The sequence below is a fragment of the Ictidomys tridecemlineatus genome, chromosome 8 (genome assembly GCF_052094955.1).
Source record: "Ictidomys tridecemlineatus isolate mIctTri1 chromosome 8, mIctTri1.hap1, whole genome shotgun sequence".
Taxonomy (NCBI): Eukaryota; Metazoa; Chordata; class Mammalia; order Rodentia; family Sciuridae; genus Ictidomys; species Ictidomys tridecemlineatus.
Window position 1 is genome coordinate 152,169,136 of NC_135484.1, and position 16,650 is coordinate 152,185,785.

At 50.3% G+C, this 16,650-nt stretch overlaps 1 long non-coding RNA gene across 3 annotated transcripts in view; it reads left to right on the top strand.

Annotated features, from left to right (window-relative positions):
• The window catches only part of LOC110598538 (uncharacterized), a 234,546-nt gene that overhangs the window by 110,334 nt on the left and 107,562 nt on the right, over positions 1-16,650 (top strand). The gene's annotated exons all lie outside the window — the stretch shown is intronic.

Here is a 16,650-nt window from a genome sequence, read left to right on the forward strand (position 1 = left end):
TTTCTGGACTCCTTGTCTACGGGTGCCACCCTGAACTTGGAAGGCACAGCCAGGAATTGAATCACTGTCTATTTTACATTTTAACAATTCGATTGTATATAGAGACATTTATAAAAATTGTCCCTTAAGTCTGGAAGAACCAATGCAGGGCCTTCAACTGTGCAGCCGAGAGAATCTTAACCTAATGGAAACCCAAGCAGTGATTAGATTAGGTGACAGGAAGGGGTCAGATGGATTATGGAAAAATGAGGAAGGAAGTGGATTGAGTCACTGTGCTTTTAGTTACAGTGTATTTTTACAATTGATTCTGTGGGTGGTATGTTGTTTAATTCATTACAGCTTTTAAGGGCCGATTTCAGATTAAAAGCATGAGTGATTGAAGCCCTAACCAAACTCTAATCCCAGCTCTAGAAAGCAACAACTTTATTGTGTCTTTTAGTCTGAAATAGATTATGGCTTTTCTGTAGCTGTGGACTTTTCAAATGTTTATTTCCTTTAAAATATCAAAGGCTTATTCCACTCTTTGCAAACTTCTAAAGTGTTTGCTTCCTGCCCTTTAATATATGATATTGGTAATTTAAAAAATGTGCATGCTTTAAATGAGAATTACATTGGGGATTGGATGTTTGAAGCTCATCCCTTCTTTATTAAGAATAATAAAAATTGCCTCTGATCATAATGACAATGATACCACTTTTGTAAAATCTTGTAACACGTGTTTATCTGGCATCTGATGCATTTGGACATTGTCTGAAAAAGAGGACTTGAAAGGAATTGATCCAACAGGGGCTTCTCGGCTCCTCGCTTTTCCTCCCGTGGCTGGTTTCACGCAGCCCTCTGCGTCTGAGCCGGCCTGGCGAAGGGTCTTGGCCAGCTCCGGTGCCTGGCCTGATGAAGGGAGGCCCCTCTCCCTTTGCTGGTTGCTGGTCTCTGGAGCAGTTTGGCCTCCTGTCTTTCTTCCTGTCTTTCCTTCAAATTCCTGAGTGTCCTCTAATTCACTGTGTGTAAGCAGTTTGCAGCTTTTCCTACTGACCCACTTTTTAGCAGCTGGGGTGGTGGGGGGGGAGTTAGTATTGTCCTCACAGCTGGATTTGGTCCACATTCAATAGAGCAGCTTCCTAGAAGCTTTTCTGGCCACCTCATTTAAGAGGGCAGGATTGTTTCTGAATACCTGTCACGCTCCGCCCTTATCCTGCGGGGTGCTCCTGTGCACACTCACCCCTGATCCTGGGCTGAGGGTCCTTGCTGACGGGTGACGTTGGCTTCTCTCCTGGGATGCAGGAATCCTTTTGCAAGGACTGAAACTTTATCCACTCAGACGAGCCCCGTGCCTGGCTTGGACCCCAACACGCGCTTGATGAATCCATGTCACCCCAGACCCAGTGACCCGCTGGATTCCCTGACGGGTAGATTTCATAGGCTGGCTGATTTCAAGCCCTAAACTTGGTATCTTTGGGACTATTCTCCTCTCTCTCTGGCCTCGGGAACACCATCTTTTGTCACACGAGAGGAAAATCTCCCCAAAGACATTATTTTGGGAGGAAGAAGGGCACATGCGAATGGGTGTCAGGTTGTCAAGTGAATCTTGGAGCCGTTTGCCGCATACGAGGGGGAGTGTTTGTTTTGTTTGAATGTGCGTTTGGCCTGGCCTGGCCTTAGTTGCTTATGAAGTTGGCTAAATGGTCATGAATGTTTATAATGTGGACTATATGCTGAAAGCTCTTAGAATATAAATATTTAAGCCATATGTTGGAAATAGCTCTTTTGGATTGCGGAGCGAAGTTGCCTGATTTATTGACGAGCGTTGGGCGTTTGGACTCCTGGTTTCTGTTTCCATTCTTGCTTTTGACAGCTGCTCACCCAGTCTATGTGTCATAGATGTCTAGTAGGACAGTGTCGGTTGTGTTCAAAGTCATGCTTTACTCCCACTTGGACTGTGTTTTGTGTGCCAGTTGCCATGACTGGAATGGCTATTTTGTTAGCCCGATCCTCAGATTCTTCTGTCTTGTTTTTCTTTACATCCGTTCGGGTCTCCTCCGCAGCCCAGGCAGGGGTGTGTGTGTGTGTGTGTGTGTGTGTGTCGGGGGGAGTTGGATCCCATCTTCTCATCACACTTCTACCTCACAATGGTATGAAATTCATCTGAGAAAACAAACATGGCACTTAAAAGTTTAAAATAGTGTAGCCGCACAGAGGACGGCGGGTGTGATCTGTGAAAGAACAAAAATAAAGAGGAAATAGGCAGATATTGGTCAGGAATGGAAAAGGCTCTTTAAAATGAAGGTGACTGAGGTGACAGTGTCCCCTGAAGCCGGGAACACAGAGGCTGGGCCTGGACACGTCTGAGGGGAGGTGACCAGCTGGTGCCAGGGCCCTGCCTAGGGAGACCCAGGCGCCACCGTGGGTGTCGGGAGGGCCTGCACCAGCCCTCTCTCTGCCTGTGCTGTGCTCTGTGCAGTTTTCACTGAGTTCACTTTACACTTGGAGCTAAAGGAAGACATGATAAGCCACGGCTAAGCCGCTGGAGGTTTCCGGAGCCCTAAGTCAGCTCCGTCCCTCACTTGGCTCTGTCTCGGCACTTGTCCCTCTGCTGGGCTTTCTCGAGTGTGGTCCTGAGACTACCAGCATCTGATTGCTGTGGCGCTGGATCAAACCGCTCCTGCTGCCCTGCACCATGGACCTGCAGAATCTGAGGCCACCGAGGAGCCTCATTTTCAGGCAGGTCTCGGGTCCGCGGAAGGCAAGGCCACGTCTGAGCCACGTAGAGACATTCTCCGAAGGTGGCCGTTGGCTTTGTCTTCCTCCAGACTTTCTCAAGATGTGAATGGAGGGGATACAACCCAAATAAGAGCAAAGACCTCTCTTCTCCCCTGGATCCAGCTTCTGGAAGTTTGTGGGGGAACGGAGAACCCAGGCACTCTCGTCTTCAAGGTCCCTGCTGTCCAGAGGGACACCGCGAGCCACACCGGGTTTTCTCCTGTTGTCTCACTTAGTCCAGGGACCCGGGTGCCCATCGCTGAGACGTCCTCTGAGCTGCGGGTGCACTTTTCCCGGGAAGGCGTTACCTGGGTGACCCGCCCGGTGTGCTTTGGTTCAGGGTGGGTTGGGCTGAAATCTCAGCACTGGAGATACCAGGGCTTCTCGGGGTGGACACGGGTCTTCCCCCACAAATTCGTGGGGGCTCTTGGGGGAGAGTGGAGTGGAGTTCCAAACCGGAACACTCGTGTGGCGACCTTGCCATGTTCAGAGGACCTCTGCAGCGTCTCTGTTCCCAGTGTGCCAGGGTGGCCCGTCTGAGGCCCGCAGCCCAGGGCCTCGAGCCCCCCGGGGCGAGGCAGAGGAACATGTCCCCCCCAGTGCCGGGGAGCAAGCCCAGGTCCTCGTGCCTGTCAGGCTGACATTCCACAGAGCTGCACCTCGGCCCCGAGGACATGAATCGTGGAGGTTCCAACTCACCGCGGAAAAACTGAGTTTTGCTGCCTGACGTCAGGCACCTGTGGTGAGAGGAAAAAAGGCGGTTTCATTGGTTTTAGTCAAAAAAAAAAAAAAAAAAAAGAGGGTGGCTCGCAGCTTCCATGGCGTCATTCCCGAGGCGGGCTGCGAGCTGGGCCAGCCGGCCGCCTGCAGGAAGTGCCCGGGAGCCGCGGAGCCGCGGGGTGCGTCTGTGCTCTCCGTGGCCATCGGGGTGTGCGGGAGATCCACACCCAGAGCGCAGGTTGGAGAACGAGCAGGGTACCAGGGACCCGGGCCCGAGAGGTGATGTCACGAAACTGCCACAGTAGGAAGTCACCAAAGAAACCTGTTAAAGGGCTCCAAGAGGCCCCGTGACCCAGTGGGCACCTTTCTACCCCTGGTCCCATGACACTGATGGACCCATGGCCTTCAGAACTGGAGAGCCAGACCCGGAGCCTGCAGAGCCGTGCGGAGTCGAGCACGGACCCCACTGGGCGTCCCCCGGGGCCGGGGCTGCCCCTCGCTCCTCTCAGAACCCCCCGCCGCCGTGATTTCAGAAGAGACCCACGGGTTTCCTTCAAGAACCAACCCTGACTTAAGTTCTTGCCGCTCCTTCTAGAATGTGAACCTCCTGTGTCCCAGCTCTGGACCCAGAGTCCGTGCCCACTTTGCAAACGTGGCTTCAAGTGAGTTGGAGCGTATTGATCAGGAGCCCCTCCTCTTCCCGGTGCCAGTTCTTGGCAGAGCAGGGTCCCCTCCCTGATGGGAAACTGATGGAGAAGGGACCCTTCCAGAGAAGCTGCCCGGGGTCTTCGAGTGTCTCCCCGTTTTCCCCTGAACCAAGGGGTCCCTCAGAGTCCCTCTGCCCGTCAGCGACATGCCCACTGGGGGGAGGCAGGACCTCCTGCTTGTCTCCCATGATTCCTTCTTTCTGGAAGGTACCGTCCTGCATAGCAGCCTGGGAGTATGTGCCCTTGAACGCGGGACATGTGGTCAGCCAGTGTCAGGACTCCCGCCCGCGGTGGCGTGACGGGGTCACAGTAAGCGGTGAATCGAAGCCACCCCGGACCTCGGACTCCTTTTCGTTTGTTGCCGTGCTGGGGAGGGACCCGGGGCCTCGTGCAAGCCAGGCACGTTCCGAGCTGCACCCCCGCCCGACCCCCGTTCTAGCAGAACAGCTCCACGTGTCCCCATCCCTGGCCCCGGGACCCTTTGCTTTGCTGCTTTCAGGTTGGGTTCAGGCCAGTGACGGGGCCTTCAGGCCAGAACACTCGCTCAGTGACCTAGCTGGGTCTGGTGCTGGAGAGCCAGCCGCTGCGGGGACGGTGGGGAGGGAGGAAGGACTAGTGGACAGCTGCAGGCTGAGAGGGGTCCTCCACGGAGGCCGTCCTCCTGCAGCACCCAGGTCTGCTCGGCTCCAGGTCTGGGGACGCACAGGTGGACTGAGGTCCGCCACCGCAGCCTCTTCTCTGAACACGCAGCCGCCGTTGGGGACCCAGCGTGACCACCTCGAGGTCCTGAAACCCCTCTTGTCTTCTTGGGTGGCCTGCTCTCGCTCTGAGCCTCCGTGACGTGTGCCTGTGCCGCAAACCAGAAGAGAGACGCCTGCGTCCGTGTAAGGGACGGTGGCCATTCTTCCCGTGGAGCACTGTGCCCGGTCCTCTTGGGGGTCAGGTGGATCAGGAAGACGCACACTTGACTGTCCCTAAGAACCTGTTGGGCAGCCGAGTGCCACTCAGGGTCAGACAGACTACCACAGGCTCCCGGGGCCCCGTGATGGCAGGAGAGGGGCTGGGATGTGCAGAGGGACCCAAGGAGGGTCCTCAATCCAAAGTAAGCGCGCCTCGTCTCGAAGCAGCGCGGGACCCACCTGTGTGTGACTCTGCACGCGGTGGCCTTGCATCAGTGACCGGAGCCCGCCTGGCTTCCTTCCACTGCGTGAACTTGAAGGTGACCTGGAACCTGTTCCCGAGGACTCTGGAGTCGTGTCTGTCTGGCCACCTGCTGTTTGTGTCCCTGGTGTGGTTTACATATGGCTTGAGTTGTCCCCCAAGGCTCCCGTGTTGGGAGCTGGGTCCCCCGAGCGTGGTGTTGAGAGGTGGCGTGACCTTTGTGTGCAACTTGGTGCCAGGTGACCAGGTTGTTGGCCGCTGCCCTGGGAAGGGATTAACACGGAGTCTCAGGATCGGTTAGTCATCCTGAGAGCGAGTTGTGAAGAACAAGTCGGGCCCCATTCCGTTCTCTGGCTTCCTGTCTCACCATGGGATCTTCTCCATATGTACCCCTGCCTTTGTGATGCTATTGTCACCAGGTCCTCACCAGTGACTGAATGGATGTTTTCAACCCTTGTGAGCTAAATAAACCTCTTTTCTTCATATATCACCCAGCCTCAGGCATTTTGTCATAGCAACAGAAAACAAATTAAGAAAGTTACTTTGGAAAAAACACTTCCGATATTCTCCATTCTCAACTTTCTCATCTAGAAAGTGGATATGCTTCCTCCACGGACTGTTACATAATCAAATGAGATGAATTTATGTGGAAATGCCTTTCAAACTTTAAAGGTCCTTGCGGATTGAAGGCTGTAATTAGGCATGCAGAGATGAAGCAGCCTAGACTAAGCAATATCGCACACATGCTGGGTTTTCAAAGTCTAATCACTTATCTTCCAAATAAATATTTTCCAGGGAAAGGTCTCACCTCCAGCGCCCATCCCTGTGCTACAGTCTCCCCTTGACCATCAGATTACCATCTTGTGAGCTGCCGGTGTTATTCTGGGACCTTAGGGGACACTGTTTTTTGGAGCACATTGACAAACTCTTTGAAATCACTGCTGGCTCGGATACCCAGCCAGTTAGTGGAAGCCAACACAGCTTTCTTTCCTTTGTGTCTCCCTTCCTCTTCCTCCGCGTTTGTGAGCACACGTTCTAAAATTCTGCCCATCAGCTCAGAGTCTCAGTAGAAATTGTGGGTCCAGGAATCTGCATCCATTTTACTCCCCCCAAAATGATCCTTTGTGTTTTGTTTTCACAACAGAGAAGCCAGTTGGTCAATGTATTTTTTTTCTGCCTTGAGGCTTAACAACTTGAATACATCTATGTTCCCTCGACCTTGAATCCACTGTGTGTGTTGAAATCGGGTTCCCTGCAGTTGTGTTTGAGTTTTTCCATCATTTTGATCACCGTCTTGCCGCGTGTCGGCTCTCGAAGTCATTGCCACGGTGCGGGTGGCTTGACGCTCCGGTGGCCTCTCGCTTCTCAGGTTAAGAATGGCCCCGCGTCGCACGTGGCGGCCGTGTGCCAGCACCTCGTGAGCCGCGGGTGCTGCAGCACGCCCGTCCCTGGTTGCTGGAGAGGGGTTTTGTTTTGTTCTGTGCAGCATCGAGTTGACACTTGTCCCTTTCTCTTAGAGGCACGTGTGGGAAGAAAGGACGAGATCGTAACGTTGAGATTGAATGTGTCTCAATCTCCACATCCTTAACTGGCTGCTTTGATGCACTTGAGTTTGCTGCAGAACTCGAGGGGAGGAAGGAGGGCGACCGTGACAATCAAAGGGGAAGAAAGAGCAGGGTAGGACTCCGTGACATTTGAGGGTAAGTTTTGGAGCTGTTGCAAGAATTATGGCTGCTGTGACTGTTGGGCCTGGCTGCGTGTCAGAGCCATTAACTTCAGCAGAGCAGAGCCTTTAGGAGAATGGACTCTTTTAGAAAACTCCTCATTAATTTAATTTATGGAAGGGGCGGGAGTTGAGCAAAGAGCTGGAAGCACGGGGTGCCTGGAGTTCGGCTTTAAAAAATGCACACAAGCTGGGAACGCTGGGTATGAGAAGGACGGTGGGACCTGCCCCTCTGCCTCTGGGGGCCTTGGCGGCTGTCCTGCCTGCGGGGAATCGCCCCTTCCCCACGGCTGTTGGAGCCCTGTCTTGGATGGGAATCACCTGCGAGTCTTTGGCCGCCATCTCTCTCCCAGGAAGTGGCTGGCTCCCTGCTCCCCCAGGCCCTGACCACACCAGGGTGGAGGAGGTCGCAGTCACCTCGGTCCTGGAAGAATGGCGACAAGTGGTGTCCAGGAGCCCTGAGAACACACCAGTGCTGGCCGCGCCTCCTCCTCCCAACTCCCCCACCCCCCGAGAGCAGGGACGGAGAAGGAGTGTGTCACATAAGTCACTCAGACCTAAGTGCTGGGCCTCCTGCTGTTTCCCACGGGCTGACCTTCCCCGAGGACGCGGTGCGTCATGCCCAGCCCTGGGGAGGCCACGGAGGCCTCACTGTGTGCTCGAATGGGGGACCCCGAGAGCAAGGAGGAAGGCGCCGGCGTGTGTCCTGTGGGAGGCAAGCACACGAAGCCGAGGGAATGGCATCTGGGTGGAGAATGATGTTTTTGAGTCATGGTAAGGTGTTCGTGGGGAAGGGAGAGTCCGTCCTATGGCACAGAAAAGCCTCTTATTCGTGGAAGTTAAAGCAGTTCACTTTAAAAAGCCATCAATGTGTTCATTTAACAAGCATTCCTGGGCGTACCTGCTTCATCCTGGGGGCTCTGCTCGGCACACGTGGGGCAACGGGTGGACAAGCAGGTGGGCGGTAGAATCTGTGATGGATCCGATGGAGGCGGGTCTTATGGTGACTCCAGGGTATCTCACAGGCAGGACTCGACAGACAGAGGTGCCTTCCTTGGCGTGGGTCGGTGTGGGTGGTGGGTGGGGAGTGATTCAGCTGAGCCTTTTGAGACGTCTGAGGGGGACGTGAGGCTGTGGGTGGAGTCACAGCTGGGGGCTCAGAGCGGAGGCTCAGGTGGGAGAAACATGGTGAAGAGCTGTCGAGACAGTGAGATGGAGGAAGGGCAGAACAGACGAGAGAGGAAGGCGTCTCAGCCAGGCTCCCTGGACCCCAGCTTTTCTGCAAAGGGGGTGAAGAGTGAGGAATGGAGCAAGAAAGCCAGGACAAGGGAGGCCCAGGGAAACACCGACTGCAGCCCCAGGTGGAGGGCTTAGAGATGGAGGCCACTGTCGCTGTGATTGGAGGTGTTCACGTGGAGTGTTCGGGGCTGACTCCAGACTGTTAGGGAGATGAGGTCGCCCACTCTGGGGTTTAATACTTTCTTTGGTCCCAGTGCTTGGAGGCCCACACTGGCCTTCAGGAGCACAGCCCGGGAGGCCGGTGCCTGGGGATGCTCAGGGTGTACCCTGCACAGGGCGAGGAAAGTCCCATGACCTTCCAGCATGTCTAAAGACATTTACAAATAGTTAGAAATAAAACTCGCTGACAGGTGTTTGAGCTGGAACCTAACTTCATCTTACACATAGGCACAAAATACGTGGCATCACATTTTAAAATTCACTGAATTTCCAAGGAATGAAACTGCATAGACCTGCTCTGTTCACTGGGCCATTTGGGGGCAAGTGAATGGCTGCTCATGGCGGTAAACCAGTGCGGTTTCTATTGTGAGGCTGTAGATGAAGATTTGACGGGACACAGAGGTGGTAAACAAGAGGGTAAGGAAGCATGAAAAGTAAGATGGTACCGTACAGCGATGGCTCTGGGTAAGACAAGGAGCAGGGTTGAGCCGTGATGAGATGGCTTCTGGTTGGGTGGGGGGTGGTCTCACTGGTTAAGTTCAGTTGTTCCGGAGGGTGGCTGCTGGGCTGTGGCCGTGGCTTGGGCCATAGACCCACTGTCAGCTGAAACCAGTGTAAGCTAAAGGGGCATTTGAAATACTGGCCTGCTGGAGGTCATGGTAGGAACCCAGAATGGTCTCACTGTCGCTACCCAGCGTCGCTAGAGAGGATTGTGCCGCGGGCCCAGGGAATAGAGCGATTCAAGACAGCAAGTGCTTTTCCTGGGGAATTTGCATTGCTTCTGCCGTCTTGGGAAGTCTAAGACATCATGTCGACCATTGTTCAGTCAGGAACTGGGCACAGTTGATTAATCTGGGAGAGCTGCCTCTTGGGGGGAGGAGAATTTAGGGAGTTCTTAAAAGGAGGCGATTTAAGCTGTTCGTGTGGTGGAGATGGTTCCCGAGGGGATATCCAGAACTTTAACGCAAGGCCGTGTGCGTGTAGAGCGATGTGCACATGTACACACGTATGTGCCTGTATGTGAATACACACCCATATCTGCATATGAACGTCAGTCTGAATGAGGCCTTGCTCTTCTCCCTGTTTCTGAGCACATTTTACTCTGAGAGTGTGGGGCTCCTCTTATTTATTTCTTTGTTTATACGTTGGAAGACAGAAGGACTTGGAAACTCAGAAAGGGAACCTATCTCTGCTGAATCCGCAGAACTGGGGTGCAGCGTGGGAAGCCCATAAACCTTCCGACACATAATGTGCCTCTTGTTTGGCTGCTCGTTCCAGCTCCAGGGACGGAGGAGGTGCCTGGGGGAGCCTAGTGACGTGGTTTATGGCACGGTGAAGAAAGTCATACTGGAACCAGCTGCCTGTCTGCAAGATCAGGGCTGTTTATGGAAATGGCGTCTGTGAGATCTGCTGACCGTGGGGTCCCCCAGCCATTGGGCTTCACTGCTCCACTCTTTCTTTTCCCTGGAGAACACTCAGGCCCTGGTCTTGAGCAGGATTAGAATTTGGGTCAGGAGATCTGAAATGAGGAGGTTCTAGTGCCGATGTTCCACGGCAGTTTCCCACGCGACTCCTTCCTTTTCGCACACTCACATCTAAACTGACAAATAATACGTCAGTGAGACGCGAAGCGACTGCACTTGCTGGGCTCGGCCTTCCTGCCTGTCAGAAACCCAGCCTCCTTCCCTGGGTTTTCTCCTCCTCTTTCCTCTCTCTCACCACGAGAAGCCACACTTTGGTGTTTTTCCTTATGTGAGCCCGTGTTTCTGTTTTCTCTGATCATTTTGGGTGAGTGCCTTTTGAAGTGTGTCTTGGTCCTCACTCCGTGGCTGGAGTAAAAAGTTTTCACTGTTGGTGACTTTTTGCTTTCAGGGCTCAGCGGTCCCGGAGCCCTGGCTCTGGGGACTGAGTGCACAGGGGAGGCCCCAGCCCATTCCAAGCGTTCCTGGAGCACCAGCTGTGGCTGATGTGTCAGGGTTTCCGGCATCGTAATTCCCAACATTCGAGGGTTTATTACGAGACTGTTAAGTCTCACCACAAGCGCTGAGCCTGAAGCTAACTTTTTCATCTAGAAAAAAAAAAAATGTAGTCTCTCTATAAAGCCACTAATAAAAAAGCACAGCCAGCGAAGATTGTCACTGTCCCGGAGCTGCTTGGTTCACTCAATACAGCGGGGACATGAGGCTGTAACGCAAACCAGTCACTCCAGGAGTCTGGGGACGGGCGAATGAAGGCGAGTGGTATGCAAGTTTCAAGGGTGTCTGTTTAAACATTTCCTTCTCGGTTTTAAGATAATTTCCAAGGCTTATTTGCCTAAATGTCCTGCAGGTATATAAAAACATTTGAGGCCCATGGTCTTGAATTCAGTAGAAATGTGCAAATACTTAGGGCCTCCAGCGTGCCCCTTTCCTCCATCTCCCAGGAGAGAAAGGACCTGCTCTGGAGGGAGGCTGCCGCAGTGTGGGGTGGCCCTGGAATGCCGATGGTCTCCATGTAACTATGTGCTTTCGACCCTGGGGGAGGCTGGTCCTGGAGGCCCACATGGGGAGAGCGGTTGCCTGGAGGTGGGTACTTCTGTCTTGGCAGCAGTGCTGATGGTTTTATGGCTCCATCCCCCTTCTCTGGCTCTGGCCTCCCTTGTGACTAGTAGGAGCATATGTGAGATGCTAATTTGAGTTATGCACACAATCTATGGCCCCGAAACAGAAACAGCATGATTCACATATGGACGAACCCATGGCTCTGGCTTTGTTAGTGCCTCATGCTTAGAGCACCTGAAGTCCTCGGCTGGCGTGTTAATGGGATGAGAGTGGAAATGACCTTGGGAGGTGCAGTCTGCCAGCCTGGTCCTCCCTGGGCCTGGCTGTCCAAAGATATTCCTTCCATTTTCTCTTTTCTCTTTTCTCCAGGTTGTTCTTAGCATTTCATTCTGTCCATCTTTTCACCTCTTCTGGGTGAATCGTCTTCTCCTCCTCCTTCCTTACTCCAAGGGATGCAGATTGAGAACTCTGTGATCTCCGTGACAACACCTGCTCAGTGCCAGGTGACCGGCTCAGCTTTTATGTGTATACATTACAAGATCTGAGCCGGATGGAATCAGGTTTATGGATATTGAAATGATATCCAGGCCGAAGATCACTAACCAGAGAATCTGAGATCTAATATATTTCAAAGCCCCAAACCCAAAATGTTTAAACACATACCCTTCAAAATGAAATGCCACTCACACTGATACTTCTTCCTAAACTCCTGGAGTGAGTGGTTTGCATGACACCGATGTGATATCACAAGCAGAAAATCCCACACTGAGAAGCCTTGTTTCACAAGCAAAATTATTAAAAGTATTATATGAAATGATCTTCAGGTTGTCTATATAAACTACATATGAAACATAAATGAATTTGGTGTTTAGACTTGGGTCCAATCCCCAAGATATCTCATTATGTATGTGCAAATATCCCTAAACCTGAAAGAGTTCAAAATACTTCTGGTTCTAAGCATGTTGGATAAGGGATTCTTGACCTGACTATCATTTATAGAAACACATGTGTAAATTACATACGTAATGAGTAGGCATGCCTATTTATAATCTGCAGCGCTCTCTACAGCTACATAACATACTGAGGTATGTGCAGGTTACAGGGTTGCCAACAACTAATGAACTAGAAAAAGGTATTCCTTCTGACTACAGGGCATGGCTTGGCAAGCAGGGCTGCACCTGTGCGCCTCCCCACCTCCCCTCGGTGCAGGGCACGTCTTGCCCAGCTCTGTCAGAGGACCTGGGCTGCCAGTAGTGATCCTTTACTCAGTGTGTGGGGTTTTCTCCATTACTCAAAATCTGACTCCAGCTTTCAGAAGAGTTATCTCAAGGGATAAAAATGTATTGCTCATATAAGGCTGAGTTCTTTTTTAGACTATTAGAAGAAGCAAATGGTCTGAGGTATTGTATCTGGCTGTTCATATTACAGTGATTTGCAGGCAAAAATTGGCTGGGTCTCTTGAGTGTGATCTGGGGTATTTCCACCCCCACCTCCCCAGAATATATAAGATGGATTTCCAGCGTCTGATCTTGTTTTGTACTGAACAGTTATCTAAATGCCATAGCCAGGCCTCTTAGATAGCTGGTCTATGACGGTTGTCAACTGGGATTATATGCTGGAATAAGTATTTTAGTAATAGCTCGATGTTTTATGAAATTCATATTCTAGACCTCTTTCCAAATATTATATTTAGTGATAATTCGGCAGAAGGTGGGAACCAAGGAGCTTCATAAGCCAGGAAAAATCATTGCTTAGGACATTGTATTGATTGGCTCCAGAGTGCAAGTCAAAGGAATGGATCCCCAGCACCATGCACAGGTGTGTGCACACCCATGAGAAGAAATGGGCCTATTAGGCCACCATCACTGTGTCTAGTGCTCCTCCATGCTTTTTTTTTTTAAAACCAATCTATTTAAGAATAATTGACATAGAAGCCTCAATGCATCAAATGTATCGTACAGTGTGCAGCTTGACAAAGGTGGGCGACCGTGCCACCATCACCACAGTCCAGGCCCCGGATGTATCCATCACTCCAAGAGTTACCTCCAACACCTCTGTTCACTTGTAATTAAAAATATTTTCTTTTGTGGTGAGGGTATTTGACATAGATCTACCCACTTAGCAAAAATTTAAGTATGCCATGCAGTACTGTTAACTAGATGCCCTCATTTTCCAGAATTCACCCGTCTCGTGTTGCAGAGGAAAGCTGTACCCTCTGGCCAATTCCTCCCTGTTTCTTCCTCCCCATCCACTGGTTTGGTAACCACTGTTCTATGCTGTGGTTCTATGAGTTTGAGTATTTTAGGTTCCTCATCAACGTGGTGTTGTGTAGTATTTCCCTGTGTCTGGATTATTTTACTAGCATAATGTTCTCCACTTCTATCCATGTGGTTGCGAATGGCGGGATTTCCCACTTCTTCAAGGCTGAGTAACGTTCCGTTCGTGCTCATTTATTTTCTGTTTTTTTTTCTGCTGTGTGAAAAACATGCCTCATTATGCTGATACAACCATATCCTCCTTTAATCTTAGTTAAATTGATGTTATAAACAATTCTCTGTTGACACAGCCTGCAAATATAAGAGAGTGTGTGAATACGAATGTGAGTCTGCTGCTCGCATTTCGAGACCTTAGTTCAACATGGAAAATCAAATCTTATTGAGTGGGATGCAAACCCTTGAGATGAAATGTGGAAGAACTGACCTAGGTCATTATTGCAGAATGAGCAACTTGACGGTCTTGGTGTGCATTGTTTCAGAATAAGAAGCTAACTCTGAAGTTCTGTGTCTTTTCCTTTGAAAACCATAGGGTACTTGTTCAGCTCTGTGACTCACTTCCTGTTTGGGGGGACAGGATGTTGAATGCGCAATGAGGCACATCAAGGTCTGCTAACATTGCAAATGGTTGGAGTTGCCAGTGCGTATCCCAGGGACAGGCACAGTTGCCCCCTGTCAATCTAGGGGAAGTGCTCAGAAGCAGGAGGTGGTGTGTTAATGGTCCTTTTCTATTCTGTGTCTGTGGCTTTACTGGGCTCTTGCAATTTCACCTATAGCCTTGACTTAAGGACTAATCATGTTATCCATGAAAAGAGAAGCGATTCATAGCAGTGTATGTATGTATCTCCCTGGCTGTCTCCCCACCAGAATTGCCAAGGCATCTGAGTCTTTTTAGTGTGATTTTAAAATATTATTGTCCAAAATCTCATGCAGAGTGAAATAATACCTATGTTTGATTTGACCATAGATTTGGATCAAACCTATTTTTTTTTCCCCTAATGGTGGAGACTATAGGGGAAGCAAGAAAAGATATTTGGTGTATTGGGCTCATTTTTTGAGAATACCCCTTCTACACGCATATTTTCCTAAATTTTTCCTTATAAATTTCCTTTGTGAATTTTAGACATGATGCTTCTTCATGCCTCGTGAGGGATTGCATAGCCGGAAAACATGAAATTGAGTGGATTTGGGTGAAAAGAAGAAGTGAGTGAGATAAAGAAGAGCAGAGAAGATATTGCAAATGATACTTAGGTGCCAACTGCTTGGTATCACAGAGGAAATGGAATTCACCATGAAAACAGCCAGGGAAGCAAATGTTGTGATTCATAAACAGATGGTGGGCACTTTCTCTAATTTTCATAAAAAAATACAGTTTTAGCCCTGGTTCACCTTGTCTACTGGGCCCAATCACTAGACACATATTCTAATAGTTTGAGGATTCGTGTGAGTGTTGACTAGGTGTTTAGTCTCCAAAATTGGAATTAGAGTCCAAATTCTACAGGCCACTTGTGACTTTTACGAGGGTGTGCTGTGAGTATGTCTTAGGAGATCTGAGGGATGGCCCTGTCTCTGAAGAGCTGGGGAAAACCCCAGGGTTAGGAGCAGGGGACTTGGATAAGGTGAACCAGGTGGCTTTGATGCATGGCTTTCATTCAGTGGGTCTCGCCTGGCCACATCTGGCCACCCCTTTGCTTGCACCTACATTATTACCCCATTGGCTAACCTAGACCCCTGGACACTTAGTAACATTGGCACCCTGAGCTGAGGCCAGTTGTCACCACCATTAGCTAGGTGTTGGTGACTTATCTAAGACAATTAAAAAACAAAACCTGTGAGTGACTTCTGCCAGCCGGCCACAGTCTGCAGTTGTTGGTTTGTGCTGAGGGAACATGAAAACTTAAAATTTTTCTAAACTAAATTAGGGAGGGGAATGGGAAGCCAACTTACCATTCTCGGGTAGTGCAACTAAAACCAAATGTAAGTGATTTTTGCATGATTCAGATTAGTTCTCCCTTCCGCCAGCTAACATGGAACACCCAAATTGGAGCCACAGCCGGCCTTCTCATAGGGACCTTGTTGGAGGGGATCTCGTTTGCATTAGGGAAGAGCATTGGGAAGAATGCCCTTTAGAAGCATTTGCCTACCTGTTTATTTTTGGATATATGAAACCAGAATACTGACTTTTAACCTGTTCCTTTATGTTGAGTGCTCAGATTTTCACGTCTGGCTTTTTATTTTGTCTTTGATGTGAATTTTTATAACTTCCAAAATGACAGCACCCATTACGTAGCATCTGGGACAAAAGGAACTCTCCCCCCTTTCTCTTGTGCTTTATTATTTTTTTTAAAGGCGTCTGAAAAGCAAAACCCAAACGAGGACTCCCCCAGCCTCTCAGCCCCCGATGGCTGAGGTTCCCGGCCGGATCCTTTGTTTCTTCGTCTCACACCTTGCGTCTCTCTTACCTGGTGATCCTCTGACCCGGGTGGGGCTTCTTCAGGTAGAAGACTGTGGGTGGGGACTGTGTGTGAGATATGTGAGCTGCTGGCCATCCAGAGGAATCTTTAGGCTTTGGCGTGGACGGGTGCGTGTTCAGAGAAATGAGCAGATTCTCATTATTATTTAGCCCCCCAAAGGATGAGGATCCCCATTCCTCTGTTACGTCTCCCTTTGAGCCAGTTTCCCAGTTAACCTTTGAACCACATGAACGGTGGGAAGGGACAAGCTGCACTCATATTATTTAGATGTTTGGGGAAGGCTGGAAAAGTAGGGGGTGGGGGAAGCCTAGTCTGTGGCAAACCAAAGGCAGCTGAGAGGCATGGAATTTGTTCTGAGTGGATTATTAATTTTTCCTCCTTGTACATTGTTAAATCTGTAGGAAAGAAACATCAGCTCAAAATCTGTCACTCACTTTGGCTCCAGGCCAGCTTGCCAAATCCTGTCATCTCTGCTGCATGGCCAGGCATCTTTATTGCATGTTAGAATTCTGATTCTTGAGCTTGATCCAGAGACCCTGATATGCCATCAGATGGTGAAGGGTGTGGGTAAAGAAAGGGCTGCATTCATCCCTCGCTGAGGCCTGGAGCGGCCTGGAACACTTGTCCGGGGCAGGAATTTTTCGTGGATAAATGCAAACACCTCCTTTGTGCATCCTAGTATTTGAGAGCAATGATCAATTTCTGTTCACATGGATTGTTGATTTTAGATTGAAAATTTGAAAACAAATGTCCTGGCCCCATCTCCCAGCAGCTCAGTCATTCATTAGCCCTGGCCCTGAGGACAGGCTCCATCGTAGATGGCAGCGTTTGTCCCTG